At 35.3% G+C, this 14,381-nt stretch overlaps 1 protein-coding gene across 1 annotated transcript in view; it reads left to right on the top strand.

The window, feature by feature from the left end:
* Positions 1-4,935: 4,935 nt before the first annotated feature.
* LOC117324453 (netrin receptor UNC5B-like) overlaps positions 4,936-14,381 on the top strand; it is a 31,083-nt gene continuing 21,637 nt past the window's right edge. Inside the window, exon 1 of the mRNA XM_033880308.1 lies at positions 4,936-5,083. The gene's annotated coding sequence lies outside the window, so the exon portion shown is untranslated. The remainder of the gene's footprint in view (positions 5,084-14,381) is intronic.

The following is a 14,381-nucleotide window of genomic DNA, read 5'->3' as shown; positions in this document are numbered from 1 at the left end:
CAACGTACATATCAACTAGAGTTACCCCCCTTTCCACTTGATGGCGTGCCAAATTCGAAGGCACGTTACTTTCAATGTGCCGAAAAGCTAAAAGGGCACATGCAAATCAATTTGCGCATTTTTTTTTTTATCATGGATGTCACTAAGAAAAATATTGATTCCAAAAGTGGCAAACTTGATACCTACCTTAATATTAAAAACTGTTTTAAAATGGAACCTTTCCTGAAATCAGAGACCTAATATAGATCTCTGCTGAAATTAAGATTTCAGGCACAGATATGTATGGCAAGCCGTTTGGGTTTTTACCTATTGAAATGAAGATATCTCTATTTAATTAAAGATATCTCTATTTAAAATGAAGATATCTCTATTTAATTAGAGATATCTGTAATTTAAATAAAGATATCTCTTTTTAAATAAAGATATGTCTAATTTAAATACAGATATCTCTATTTCTACTGAAAATATAGATATCTTCTTTTAAATTACAGATATCTCTATTTCAAATTCAGATATCTCTATTTGAATTACAGATATCTTTAATTGTAATTGAGATATCTTTATTTTTAATAGATATCTTTAATTCTTGTCCAATTAAAGATATCTTTATTTAAAATAGAGATATCTCTATTTGAATTAAAGATATCCCTATTTTAAATAGAGATACCTTTAATTTTGTTTAAATAGAGATGTCTTCATTTTAAATACAGATATCTCTAATTCAAATACAGATATCTCTAATTCAATTAAAGATATTTCTATTTTAAATAGAGATATCTTTAATTTAATTAGAGATATCTGCAATTACTTTGCAATACAGATATCTCTATTTCAAATACAGATATCTCTATTTGAATTAAAGATATCTGTATAATTTACACGTGTTTGCTCAGTGCGAAGATTAATATTGAAACACAAAGAAAATAATGATTACTCCCTAATCCCGATCAGTGTTAACGAAACTCTTGTAATTAAATTGGATTATCCGGATCCCATATGCATGCATGAGAGATGTAGGTCTAAACCGATAAACTTGCTACTTGGAGGGTATTTGTAAAGAACAGAACATGGCAACTGTTCTACGGGAAATGGAGCGAACTGTTGCGGCTATACGCAGTACCATTGAAAGCAGCACACGGTCTGCATTTCCCGCCATTTTGCGTCACTACTGCTTAACTTCCGTCATGCGCAAAAGGGAGAATCAAGGGAGCAGTCGTTTTTCCTATTTGATGGTTAAATACAGATATCTCTATTTCATGTCAAATAAAGATATCTTTAATTCAAATAGAGATATCTGTATTTAAAATAAAGATATCTGTATTTCTACAACAATTAGAGATATCTGTATTTGAAATAGATATATATTTAATTGAATTAGAGATATCTGTATTTGAATTAGAGATATCTGTATTTGAATTAAAGATATCTTTAATTTTTATATTAATAATGATATCTTTATTTTGAATACAGATATCTGTATTTAATAGGTAAAAACCCAAACGGCTTGCCATAGACATGCATAATGTGCATTAAGGGTTTCGGCACATTGACTCAGGGTTGAAGTAGGGCGGCACACAAAGCCCTTTTTGGAAAGATCAAAGCAAATATGTCAACTATGCTGTACAAACTCAGTTGAAGTTGAACACTTCCTAACAAGCTTAATGTGATTAAAATGCATCTCTTCAACACCCATACGCTATTTCAGATGTATTTTAATCAGGTTCCTAGCAAGCTGTATTTAAAACGAACTTAAAAAATACCTTATTCAGCTATTGTTCAAAAGACATTCAAATTTAGCTGCTTTACCGAATGATTCTAAATTTATCTGGCTGGTGATAAATGACGATGAAACTACTGCTAACAGATAAAGTATTGTCAAGTAAATCATGCCTTTGAGAAAAGAAGTACAAATAAAAGAAAAACAAACAACAGTCAGTGACTGTTTCCAACCGATGTAACGTACACAGTGTCATATTGACAGTGTTGAATTAAATTATGTTATTCAATTCAAAGTTTGTATATGCAAATTTAAAGAGTGAACTTTTAGCCAGTTCATTAGGTATACATTTATACTAGAGTTTATAACTAAACTATTTTAATTTCCTTATAACTATATACACTCAGTTTTGACCCTGGTAAGGCAGTACTATAGGACGATTTCTATATATTCCATAGGTGATGTAATATGAACATTAGCCTTGGAGCGGCCATCTCAAAATGGCGAATGCATAATATTTAAGTTGTCGGTTTCATATTATTTACATTACATATTTGATATGTATGTGTGTTTTGTACAATCCTTTGTATACTTGCCCCTTTGTAGGGCCACTTTCTGGTTAAATAAATATTTGAATTTGAATTTCGTAATTCATCGTCATACGAATACTCGATTACATCAAAGACACTCAACACCTATTTGTAATACAGCTGTGTATCATAACTTTTGTAAACATTTCGAAAGTCAGTTGTTAACTTCACTTTTTTCTTCTGAATGTAAATGAGGTATGGTTATATTAGTGTTGGCTAAATCTTTTGAATTCAGCTGTAATTATGGAAGAATAAAAAGAAACATCTGACCACGTCCCTACTCTGACCACGTCCCTACTCTGACCACGTCCCTACTCTGACCACGTCCCTACTCTGACCACAAGAACTCTGTAAGGATTCTCAGCCCATTAACCGTAATAGACATCGTGTACATGCTTGTATATGTTTTAAAGTACTATACATATGTAGAGGAACTGGACTCCACTAAACGCCGGTGGCGGGGAAGCTCAAATGGTTAGTACGTTCGTCGAGAGTTCGGAGGTTCTGGGTTCGAGTCCCGGTCTGGTCGTTGCATATGCTCAGTGGGTTGGTTATTCGTGCCAAGTCCCTGTGACAACACAGAATCTCCAGTCTTCCAGTGCAAGGCATATATATGTGTGATTTGTGAAACACATTACATGGATCATGGGTTGTGTACTTGTATTTGTGCCAGGTCCCTGTGACTGCCAACACAGAATCTTCAATCTTACATGGATCGTGGGTTGGGTACATGTATTTGTGCCAGGTGCCTGTGCTCTTAAGGATGCGTTCGTGATCATCTGTTATAATCAAAGGCATGAAGGGCCTAAGGGTCCACTCTTTCAGATTGGGAAATATTATGTTCCATACATCATCGAAATATACATAATACATAAGATCTATGTGTGTCCAATTAGGTATCGAAAGTTGTAATAGTTTGTGTTTTTTTTTAATTTCCACTCTCAAAATCCAAGATGGCTACCTGGCGGCCATGTCTTTTTTCAGATCAGTCTCGAATGTAATATGCATAACTATGCATGTTATAGACAAAGGGGAACCTGCAATGAAATTTGAGAAAGATCCCTCCAGTCATTTCCAAGAAACAGCGATAACAAGAATTGTTTAACGACGGACGGCAGGTGATTTGAATAGCACCCCATCTATCAGATGGTTGGCTTATTATAAAAAGAATGAAATAATTGCAGCAGGTTGGACAAATGACGGTTGCTGCACCAGAGCAACAGATGCTCACTCGATCTTCAAGTAGGAAAATAGTTCGCGATCTTGTTAAATATTATGTCGAGCAAAATAATGTGTTTAGTTCCAGTAACATTTCCACTGACAAGATTTAACACCGTCAAACCATAATTGCTAAAAAACGATCTAAACATTTGAGAAAAACCCACCTGAAGTTTGGACAGATCGATCGTCACAATCTTGTGATTCATGATTATTAGTCAAGGCTACTCGTGCGTTTGAATGTATAACATAATTTATATCGATGGTGAATGGCAATATGTATGGTGCTATTCCGCTTGATTATTTTACTAGAGTGTAGAAATAGAAACACTCTTAAATTCTATATGACATAACATTTAATAAGTTTAACGTTACGCACAGAAAGACATCGCGTGTTTGTGTGAGGTGGAGCGGGGAAATGGGAAGAGCCGGCCGCATATTGCACAAGCCTAGGCCTACCACTTACTCGCATTTAAAAATAAATATCACTTGCCATTTGAAAAAAAACACATCATCATTGTTTGCGTATGATGTGCTATTCTCGTTATCAGTGAAATACGACCCAGGACCTCGCCCAAATGACGCGGTTACAATTTTCACACCGCCATGCTCTACTGTATAGGACCATGTGCTTTCAGCTCAAAACAACCTGATCGAGTAGCATCCACACACAGCCACTGCATGCAGTCGATACTACCGTCTTGAACATATTCATTCGCGTACCTCAGGTGAAAATGTCCGGAGTGATTAATTATTATTTTATTTAGCGTTTCGGGCCTGTCACAATACATAAACTTAAAAAATGTCATTGATTTAAAACATTATCACATTCTTCATTAAAAAAGATGTGAAAAAATACCTGTACGTGATAAACAAATGTGATAGTAAACGGATTATATCTATATATAGTAGGCCGAAGGAATCTGGAGCAGCTGTGAGAGGTCTCGAGTGCGATGTAAACATTCGTGTGATCACAATGGGTACGACTCCCTAGGGAGTCGGTCCAAAAATAAGCGTCTTATCTCATTTCAATTGTAATGACACCCTTAGTCCTCTAGCTGGGTATAAAGTGCTCCGTCTCACTGTCTAAACAATTAGGTCACCCCCGCCCAGGGCCAGCCAGTCACGTGGTCGGTAATATCACAAAGCCTTGTTAGATTCATACAGCTTTTATTAAGGACAATTCTTTACATCATATGGTAGAAATCTGTACCAAGTTTACTGAGAATGCTTGCTAGAGAGTTTTACATTCAAAATGAAAGGAAGTGTATGTCTGTTTATCAATACAGCTAAATGAATATATAAAATATCTCACATATAAATACATGTATACTCTACATACCTGTGAAGGTATGTTCACTTCCTCGTTTACGCGCCATTGCCCCCAGGTCTGTGGCCTCACTATGAAGTTTAGATGTGACGTACGTATACACACACTATGTTGTTTAATTCAAAACACTTACCCGTCACAGAAACAGTATGTGATTGTCATGATGTGAGAACTTCTTTGGACTAGCTGAGGCCACAAAGAGACTACAGTATACATGCATAAACAAAGGTATGTATACATACATGTACTAATTCGGTAGGACAAGTTCCCTAAGTTCGTACGACACGTTCCTATATATATGTCTCTGGTTCCTCAACTCGTTGTCCATATGCATAGTTGATACAATATAAAACTCTACTCGTATATGCCATTAGGGGTGCTTCACCATATTTTCGGGGATTTCGAATTTAATTATCTGAGTCTGGACCACGTGCCATTCGAGGTGCACGTACTGTACATGTACATTGTATAGTCAGCCTCCTCCTTCCAAAGACCGATATTGTTTGTACATTTTGTATATATTTTCATAATTACAGATGTACGCGCTTTGGTGATGTATATAATACGATATGTGCATTATAACCATTGTTATGATGTTTATACTACGATATATACATTATAACCATTGTTATGATGTTTATACTACGATATGTACATTATAATCATCGTTATGATGTACATAATACGATATGTGTATTATAACCATTGTAATGATGTATATAATACGATATGTACATTATAATCATCGTTATGATGTTTATACTACGATATATACATTATAACCATTGTTATGATGTTTATACTACGATATGTACATTATAATCATCGTTATGATGTATATAATACGATATGTGTATTATAACCATTGTAATGATGTATATAATACGATATGTACATTATAATCATCGTTATGATGTTTATACTACGATATATACATTATAACCATAGTAATGATGTTTATACTACGATATGTACATTATAACCATTGTTATGATGTTTATACTACGATATATACATTATAACCATTGTAATGATGTATATACTACGATATGTACATTATAACCATTGTAACGATGTAAATAATACGATATGTACATTACATAATGTATAACCATTGTAATGATGTTTATACTACGATATGTGTATTTTAACCATTGTTATGATGTATATGACCATTGTCATGAGCTCGAGTATAACACTGCTATGTGTTATCTAATTGTCTGTGTGTTAATCGTGTATATTGATACCTTTATAATCACTCAAACGGACTTCTGTGCACACACAAAGCTACAGCCGACTTCACACCTTTACATGTACATGTAGTATACGTACTACCATCACCATATACGTACCCATATATACAAATATACACATGTACATACTCATATATGCGGGGAACATCATAACCATAAAACATGCACATACCGATACTCTCAGTCGATACCGTAACCACCTTATCATATATAGAAACCCTCGTCATATCGATAGCCTCGTAACCTAAATATGTATTATGTATTTGTATATCGATACCCTCGTTACCATATATAGATACCCTCATATCATATATGTAGATACTCTCATAGATCGATATCCTCATCACCCTAACTATATGTATATATCGATATCCTCATCACCCTAACTATATAGATCGATATCCTCATCACCCTAACTATATGTATAGATCGATACCCCCCATCACCCTAACTATATGTATAGATCGATACCCTCATCACCCTAACTATATGTATAGATCGATATCCTCATCACCCTAACTATATGTACAGATCGATATCCTCATCACCCTAACTATATGTATAGATCGATATCCTCATCACCCTAACTATATGTATAGATCGATACCCTCATCACCCTAACTATATGTATAGATCGATACCCTCATCACCCTAACTATATAGATCGATACCCTCATCACCCTAACTATATGTATAGATCGATATCCTCATCACCCTAACTATATGTATAGATCGATATCCTCATCACCCTAACTATATGTATAGATCGATATCCTCATCACCCTTACATGTATAGATCGATACCCTCATCACCCTAACTATATGTATAGATCGATACCCTCATCACCCTAACTATATGTATAGATCGATACCCTAATCACCCTAACTATATGTACAGATCGATACCCCCCATCACCCTAACTATATGTATAGATCGATATCCTCATCACCCTAACTATATATATAGATCGATATCCTCATCACCCTAACTATATGTACAGATCGATATCCTCATCACCCTAACTATATGTATAGATCGATACCCTCATCACCCTAACTATATAGATCGATATCCTCATCACCCTAACTATATGTATAGATCGATATCGTCATCACCCTAACTATATTTATAGATCGATATCCTCATCACCCTAACTATATGTATAGATCGATATCCCCATCACCCTAACTATATGTATAGATCGATACCCTCATCACCCTAACTATATGTATAGATCGATATCCTCATCACCCTTACATGTATAGATCGATACCCCCATCACCCTAACTATATGTATAGATCGATACCCTCATCACCCTAACTATATGTATAGATCGATACCCTCATCACCCTAACTATATGTACAGATCGATACCCTCATCACCCTAACTATATGTATAGATCGATATCCTCATCACCCTAACTATATGTATAGATCGATATCCTCATCACTCTTAACTATATGTATAGATCGATATCCTCATCACCCTAACTATATGTATAGATCGATATCCTCATCACCCTAACTATATAGATCGATATCCTCATCACCCTAACTATATAGATCGATATCCCCATCACCCTAACTATATGCAGGGATCACCACAATTTCAAAATGATGGGTGGAGGAAAATTTTTTGACAATTTTTTCTGAACATGTACTTTTGTGGATGTCATGCAGCCTCGCGGTGCGACGTTTCGAGAAACATCATCAATTATGACATTAAGAATAGAGATTTAATTATGTTGTTTGATTTAGTTCTAAATAGATATGCATTTTAATCATTTGCTCACTCTATGCCATATATATGTAAATTAAAACAAAATAACAGCTTATACCATTACTTTAAAAAACTACAAACATACATTCCTCATTTAAACAATCATCAATTTATTTTCACAAACCATTTCAATCTCAATTCCAACTCGCTGTTCTTTAATATAACATTGAATAAAACAAACTCAAATAGCATCTTTTACTGTAAATATGATAAACATTCACATCAAGATCATATTGCATTGTCAAGTATTATAAGTTAAAACATTTCAATTATTAATTTCATAAATTGCACTATAATATTATCAGTGAACATATTAATAGCAACTATTATATCTATGATACAGCATCTACAAATCAAACTAAATAGCAACTTTTACTGGACATAATATAAGAATATATAAAGTATTTAAAGCAATGCACAAGCCACAATATAATTTCAATTAAGATATCAATTCAACACAGTCACTATAATTTTCTCCTGAAAAAGTCTTCACTATGAACAATTGAAGCCAAACACAATTTGTCTCTCCAAATGACCTGAACATTCTGCTGTTGCACAGTCCCTTCTAGAGATAAGCAGCTTTCTTGTAGGGAACTCCCTGGGTAAACACCATCATCAGAGAGTTCAAGATCCTCTGAGAGAGCCTGTTCCTGCTGGTGGTAATAAATAAATAAATAGATAAATAAATAGATAAATAAATATTTTTGAAAAGCTTAATGAATCTTATTGTGGTCATTACCATATTATAATTATGAACTTCTTATTCCTACAAATTTGTAATAAGCAAAACAATTAAAACCATCAATAAATCTTTGGAAAAAAAACAAAAACAAAAAAACAATTTAATTATATTTTAACAAATATAATCAAATTAGTACATATTCATTACAAATGTACATGTTACATTGTATATACTTGAGGTGCTAATTAACTTATCTTTATTTAATAATAATTAAAGAAAATCAAATACCTAGATAACACTTATGAAATAATAAATACAGAGATTTAGGAATGATTCTGAGATTATTTATATTATTGGACGTTTTGAGATCGTTTTTGGAAGGGAGATCACTCTAATAGTACTTTCTTAAAATAGCACGTGACAAGAAAACCAATGCACGAAATATTCATTAGAATACTATCATTATCTAGCAAATCAAATATAGGTTAATTGTAGGCTTACCTTGGTCATCTTCATACACCCTGCGCATTTCTGTAGCCGTGCACGTGGCTTGCGCGATGTATCAGATTTCAGTCTGTTGGCTGCAGGTTTTCTATTGGTTGTCGCGATCGCATGTCGTTCACATGGTGTTCCAAAAAAGGAGCTGATACTCCTCTCTTCATGGTGACATTGCCATAAAGTTTTCAAAAATGTATCTATGCTTCTCAAACATCGGCTTAGGTATTGATATTATTAGTTTGATTATCCCAGCTGAATATTAATTCTTGTGAAAAAAAAGGAATCTTATCGGACCGTCGGTTTTTCCGATGTAGACGATGGTAACATTTTCTCTGATGTCCCGATCGACTGAAACCATACAATCACATCTGTTCCCATGGTCAGAACAGTACACCTACTATTAATTAATTATCACTTAGATGGCTACCTGGCGGTGTTCACACCTACAGTAGGAGCTCCAGGTATATTCCTGTTATACAGAAGGAAGGATGGCCATGTATCTCATGGAAACTTGCACAATGGTCGGTAAAGGTTGTTTGCATTTAGTCGCATGCTCATTTTCCCGATTTATGTACGAATTCCTGCATTTTCAAAGATTTTGTAAAAACAATTGACGAGATATGTTGAACTCTTATCGGGCTATAAATAGCCACATACCTGTATGTTACCTGACTTACCTGTACGCGTATTCATTGGAGGTGTGCCCCGGGCAATTATACGTTCATATGTTGGAACTATATAGGACAAACAATGCATGTAAACAGCGACTCGATTTAAATGTGTGTGTTTTGTATCATCGCCTGTAAAAAGACAATAAAGTTGATACATTTTAACTATCGTGTACATGTATCGTCCCTACCATAATGTCTCAACCATACACCCCTACTTCCGAATACACAGAACTACTACCTGTCAGATTGGACAGTATGGATATGGACATTTCGTGGCAAAACGGACAATTACCCGTTAACACACCCCAATGCCACATCGGAAATGATACAGCTGACGATAACATCGATGTATCTCAGGTATCAATTTGTGAACCCCTATCCCAGACATCCGATGTATCGGCTTACATTCAGGAATTACACAATTGCTGCGATCGACCAAAAAGTCTTCTAATTGACCATATCTTGTACGTGACAAATCGTAGCACACCGGATCTTGAACAGCTGCGTCACGAACTGTTCAATATCGCCAAGCAGCGCGACGATTTCCCCCTCAAAGAGGGTTACCTGCGTAAACGCCTCGAACCTCGTACATCGACAGCGAAATCCGCGCAATTGAAGCTAGCCAGGGACGTTTTCGTTCTATTCAGGGCTACGTTTGGAGAATACACGGAAGACCTGAATGACGTCATTCCGTCAAGGAAACGTCCAGAAAACACCCAGAGCAAAAGTAACACTCCGGCGAACGATCCCGATGGTTTTAAAAGTCTTAAAGAAGTGCTTGTAAAAGTTTAAGTTGACATAAACGACATGAAATGTGAAAACAGGCATGCAATAAACTCTATGAACTCAATGAAACATACAATTACAGAAAATGAAAATGAAATAAAATTTCTAAAAACATCGTTACAGAAACTTGGAAAAGAAAAAGAAAAGGCGAAAACGCGCGCAACAAAATCTCAAGAAGAACTCGCCTCGTGCACAAACTGCGTATCGAAATTAGAGAAAGAACTCAGTGAATTGCGTGAACAAAACAAACACCAGCATGAAGCATGGATGAAAGACAAAAAGAACTTTGATATCCATATGAAAACGGCAAATGAAGAAATCGCCAAAAATACAACCTTCAAGACGAACATTGAAAATAAGATCTTCAATCTTAAAAAGGAAGTTAAAACTGTGGTGGGAAACATGTCCGAGTTCCTCACGATTGCCAACAGAGTTGACAACAGTCAACTGAATGGTGTGTCGAGTTGTAAAAATTCTGTAAAACTAGTAACGCAAAAAATGAAAACGTTAGAGGACGAAATACAGAGGTTAGACGACATGATACACGAAACAAACAATCGCTCACAGAATATACAACAACAAATTACTAAACTGGCAAAAGGTCAAGAGGGTAAACATAAAGGTAAACCTTCTAGCAATACCGAGGGAAAAGCTAATGATAATAACAGATCTTCCACTAATGGAGCTTGTAATACGATTTCAATAGGGACGTCTAACTACTTTTCTATGTTGAGCTGTGACGATCAAGAGTCCCCAATTGAGTCGGTTAGCAACGTTGACGCTCCGACGACACGACATGAAACAATTCAACAACCTGTGTCACGAGTTACCGAATCGAGGAAACTGAGTAATTTCGCTCATCCCGCGCGCGACTCGCTTACCAACTCTGGCTCAGTCTGTTCATCAACCCTCGCTCAGCCCGCTCGGCAACCCCGACAGAACTCAACCTCAGTACCAACTGATGCGTCGCACAAACCCGGAAGCGGAAACCCAAACGCCAATCTTCGCCAGATCAAGGTTCACTGTCCTTCATCAGTGTGTCACCCTACTCCGATATCGACACAAAAACTGAGCGACAGATTTGTTGGTTTTACGCCTGTAAAACAAAAACGTATTAAAAGATACTATATACATGGAATAAATAAGTATACCGCCTCGGAAAGTGCGATGAGAGACTTTTTAGGAGACAATGGTGTTAAAATCACGTTCCTTCGTTACTTTGAAAAGGGATACAAAAAGACGGCATCCGCACAGTTAAATGTCCTTGATTCAGACTCGGCTATTCTGGAAAATCCCGACTTTTGGCCACCGGGTATATATGCAAGGCCATGGATGCCAAGACAGGTTTTCTGGAACGAGCATAATGACAGACAGTAACAAAGTCAATGCCATGTGTTGGAACTGTGAAGGGATAATGGCCGGTATGCCTTATCTCCTTAAATGTCTTGACACATATGATATAGATATTTGCGGATTATCAGAACACTGGGTAAGGGAATACCAGTTGTCATTTTTTAATAGTTTTAACCATTCTGGTTATAAATGTTTTGTGAAACCAGTTTATGAAGTAGATCCTTTCCGCTACAAATGTAGTATTAGAGGTGGCGTATGTTTGTTATACAAATCGCTCCTTAATGTACAGGAAATTATTATAGACAGTCCTAGAATTGTAGGCCTGGAATTACAGTCAGCTAGTGGAGAATACTCATATTGGTTCTCAGTTTATATGCCTGCTTCTTCGAGGCCTTTTGAAATTTTTCAAGAACATGTTGATATTTTAGAATCTTTATATGATGTATACTCAGACAAGGGTAAAGTGTTTATTATTGGTGACTTTAATGTTAAAGTAAGAGGTGACCGCTATCAGTTTACTGATAACAATCGATCTCGGTTATTCCAGCAATTTTTAGATAAAACTAACATGATCTCGTTAAATGTTCAATCTGAATGCACGGGTCCCATTTGTACATTTTACCCTGAAACAGATAACTCTACTGCAATTGATCATGTACTCATTGAGTCAAATTCTATAGATCTTACCATGTACTGTAAAGTTTTAGACGACGATGGAAACGTTTCAGAACATTGTCCTATTGTCTGCTCAGTAGGTGTACCCAAATCCTTTACGGGCAATACATCAAGGTGTAACAAATATAAGTGGAAAAAAGCGTTAAGCGATGGTTCAATTTGCAATTACCAATGCTATGTAAAACGTTTACTGGATTGTATCAGAGTACCTACTGGAAATCCATCTGGCCATGATATAGATTGTTATTATAACAATATATGTTCTGCCTTGCTTGAAGCAGCTGATAAGTGTATACCAAAAACTATGTATAAAAAAAATCAAAAACCTTATTGGGACGAAAGTCTTACGGTATTACATAATGAAATGTTGCACAAAAGACACTTGTGGATACAATCCGGAAAGCGTAGACAAGATTGTCGAACATTCTCGGAATATAAAAAATATAAAACTAAATTTAGACGTCAACTCAGGAAATCATTTGAATCCTACATGAAGAATCAATTCGCTGAAATTGATAGATCGGGTGATCTTGATCAGAACCTTTTTTGGCAACTTTTTAAAAGCAAAAAGTCAGCCTCAAGGGCTAAACAAACTGAGCTGAAATATGAAGGTAAAGTTTTCAGAGATCCTCATGATATTATTAATGGGTGGCGTCTACATTTTCAACATATATTTAAAAACCATGACGATAAGGAATTTGATTGTCATTTTCGAGATGAGATGGAAAAAAGAATCAAAATGTTAAAATCTAGTATACATTCTGATGAAAATTTGTTTTTACGTGATAATCTTACTTTTAGTGAAATAAATTTAATTTGTAAGAACCTTAAATCAGGTAAAGCAGGTGGTCACGAAGGTCTTGTCTACGAACATATTAAATATGCAGGTCATTCTGTAATTAACCATATACAAAACTTATTTAATCTTGTTGTAAAACATGAATATATCCCGAAAAGTTGGAAACATGGTATTATAGTAACGATGTATAAAGGCCATAGGAAGCCAAAAGATGACCCTAATAGTTATAGGGGAATAACCCTTTTGCCAGTATTTTTTAAAATGTTTGAAGTGGCTATTGCGAAAAGAATTAGCTATGTAATAGAATCTGATGTGTTCCCAAATAAACAGCAGTCGGCATACCAGAAGAATTTATGTAGCCTTTGTACAGCTTTTAATTTACAGGAATGTATTTATTATAATATGGAAAATGGTTCAGATGTATATGTATCGTTTTTAGACAGCTCAAAGGCGTTTGATACCGTTTGGCACGACGGTCTACTTGCAAAATTATATGACATTGGCCTTACCGGTAAAGTGTGGAATATTTTAAAGTTTATGTACACGGATATAAACAGTTCCGTATTTTTTAATGGTTTAATCTCCGCTCCAGTAAAGATGGAGCGCGGGATCTTACAAGGAGGGGCTCTCTCAGCCAAAATGTACTTAATTTTTATTAATGACCTATTAGATGAAGTAGAAAGATGTGGTAGGGGCGCTATGATTATCGATAAAACTGTAAATATTCCAACCCAAGCAGACGATATATGTTTAGTAAGCACAAATATTACAAGTTTAAATAAAATGTTAACTATTTGTGAATCATACAGTCGCAAATGGCGATTTTTGTATTCAGCCTCAAAAAGTAAAGTTGTTGTATTTTCAAATAAAAGAACCATAACCATTAACTGTACTTTACGCCTCTATGATAACATATTGCCAGTTGTTTCGGAGATTACTCATGTAGGCATCTTATTAAATGATAAACACAATTCCATTGAAAGAACAAAACAAGCATGCACTAAATTAAAAAGTGGCACTATGGCCC

Source organism: Pecten maximus, chromosome 3 (assembly GCF_902652985.1).
Source record: "Pecten maximus chromosome 3, xPecMax1.1, whole genome shotgun sequence".
NCBI classification, from domain to species: domain Eukaryota; kingdom Metazoa; phylum Mollusca; class Bivalvia; order Pectinida; family Pectinidae; genus Pecten; species Pecten maximus.
Note: the sequence above shows the minus strand (reverse complement) of the source record. Positions and strands in the feature narration are given on the sequence as shown.